Raw genomic sequence first — 2,712 nt, 5'->3', positions numbered from 1 at the left:
AGGCCCAGCGGCCATGGCTCACGGGCCCAGCCGCTCCGCGGCATGTGGGATCTTCCCGGACCGGGGCACGAACCCGTGTCCCCTGCATCGGCAGGCGGACTCTCAACCACTGCGCCACCAGGGAAGCCCCAAGGATTATTTTTAAGAAGCAGCAGACAGGGGAGAAGCTCTGAAAAGTGAGTAGAAGTTACGCTTTTGTAAAAGATACTTACATTTATAAGGGAAATGTCCATTTGTAAGGTACCTCTCTGTACCAGGAAGAGAAGTGTTACTAAATGTCTAGAAACTCTTAGTTTTCCTGGGTATCTCCCATGTATACAGGAAGTATGCATGTTGTTAAACTTCTGTTTCTTTTTTCCTGTTAATCTGTCTTTTATTATTTACTCAGCCAGGAACCTCAAAGTGTGGGGGAGAATTATTTTTCCTCCCCTACTTCCTCAACTCATTCTAGAGCTCAGTTTCTCTGCTTCCACCCACCCTTCTCCTTTAGCGCAGCAGTTACCCTCCAAATCTTCTCCCCAGATGCTCCTGCCCAAGAATTGTTATCAAACTGAAACTACCTGAGTTTAACTGAGAGATGTGATCAAAATTTAAGGCATTGGCACCATTATCAGCGATCAGTCTGAAGTTCTCATCACAGCTTTTACTGTGACATTCAGAGGTCATGAAGGTTTTTTGGCTGAATCTCTGTGGTATTCACAGGTCATGACTTCAGGCTCACAGTCTTTTAGCTGGTCATATTTTTTATTCCCTTTTTGGTGTTCCAGTCTTAGGGAGATCATTTGCTTGGTGGTTAGCAACTGACAACATGCATTTAAAGCTTTTAACAGAATACAGGGGGCTTCCCTGGTGGCACAGTGGTTAAGAATCCGCCTGCCAATGCAGGGGACACGGGTTCAAACCCTGGTCCGGGAAGATCCCACATGCTGCAGAGCAACTAAGCCTGAGCGCCACAACTACTGAGCCTGTGCTCTAGAGCCCGTGAGCCACAACTACTGAGCCCGTGTGCCACAGTTACTGAAGCCTGCGTGCCTAGAGCCCGTGCTCTGCAGCAAGAGAAGCCACTGCAATGAGAAACCTGCGCACAGCAAGGAAGAGCAGCCCCCGCTCGCCTCAACTAGAGAAAGCCTGCGTGCAGCAACGAACACCCAACACAGCCAAAAATAAATAAATTTATTTTTTTTAAAAAAGAGAGAGAGAGAGAGAATACAGGGCACAAGGAGACTACTATAACGATTATAAGCAGGACAATTCCCAATGTCTAGAGTGCACCTCAGAGCCATGGTCCCCAAGACCCAAAGCAATCAAAATCAAACAAGTCAAAGAAAGACCCCATTAGAGGAGTCACCTTTTTAAGCCAAGTGGCTTGTTCAGTAAATCTTATGCAGCTGAGTTTCAACTTCCCCAGAAGTGTTAATTTAGTTACAGTGGGTGGTGGTGGCCATAGCACAGATACCTCCTTGTTCAGCTAAAAGAATATCAAGAACAATTTTGGCTGGAGAATCTAAGGATTTTTGTTGGGCAGGTATTAGTTTAGCAGCACATTCAGGAAAATCTTTAAGAGTTAAGGAGAGATTTCTGATCATAGCCTCATCTGTACTCACTCCTAACCAGGAGTAGAGGGACCTGCCAAAGGAAGCAAATCCTGAATCATGAAAGCCTCCTGGTAGGTCCTTTCTAATTTGATGATGTAAATTCAGGGAAGTTGACCCAATGAGGTGTCTCAGTTTGTCTGTGAACAGTCAGGGGCACAGTTAGATAACCTAAAAGGCATTGCCCAGTTATGCACTAGCCATCAGGCATTCCTAGGCCCAAGGAGAATGACAACCACCACAGAAAAAGATAAATTCTGTCAGGGCACAAACCAGTTCTGCTAAGGTGGCACTATTAATGGACAGATCAGAGTTTTTATGACAAAACCAGCAGGCTGAAATGTTACCCCCCTTAGCAATGGCCTGGGACATATGGATGATGGTGTTATCTTTCCAGACCAATGGCAGAGTAAAGGAAAGAAAGAAAAGAAGTAAGGGTTTCAAGTTTAGTTAAAGTAGGAAGTCTTGATCTGATGCCTTGGGTGGAAGAAGTTTACATCAATGTCAGCTACCCCTCTTCTTTGTCAATTTGATTTTGAGGTCTCCAGCTGGTGTGCAGTTCCTAAAATCAGAAGGAGCCCTTTTGAATTAGGAGCTGTGGACCCAACGTTCAAGTTCCTGAAGTTTGGCTGCCATCCGGGTAAGACCTGGTATAGTCCCTTCCAAGGAGTTTCAAGGGCATTCTATTAGTGATTATTAGTGATTATTAGGTTATTAGTGATTCCAAATTAGAAGGGTGGGAGAAAATTGGAAACATTAGTTTGGAGAGTTGTAGCCAGATATTTGAGGAAACTAGAAGAATTCAGGATCTAGTTTAGTTTTCAGGTATATTACAAAACCTCAAAGATAATTAACAGAATTAGAATCTAATATTTACAAAGGTGCAAACATAATTTTTCTCTCTACAATCACCCCATTTTCCCCCAAAGATAACACAACAGTTTGTTTGAATTTAACTTGGCCTGATTAGTTACATAAGTGCAACAAGAGTAGTGATTGACCATATAAGCTCTTTTTTTTTTTTTTGGTATGCGGGCCTCCCTCTGCTGTGGCCTCTCCCGTTGCGGGGCACAGGCTCCGGACGCGCAGGCTCAGCGGCCATGGCTCACGGGCCCAGCCG

The sequence above is a fragment of the Physeter macrocephalus genome, unplaced genomic scaffold (assembly GCF_002837175.3).
Source record: "Physeter macrocephalus isolate SW-GA unplaced genomic scaffold, ASM283717v5 random_1563, whole genome shotgun sequence".
NCBI classification, from domain to species: Eukaryota; Metazoa; Chordata; class Mammalia; order Artiodactyla; family Physeteridae; genus Physeter; species Physeter macrocephalus.
The sequence above is the reverse complement of the archived record's forward strand: the minus strand, read 5'-3'. Positions refer to the sequence as shown.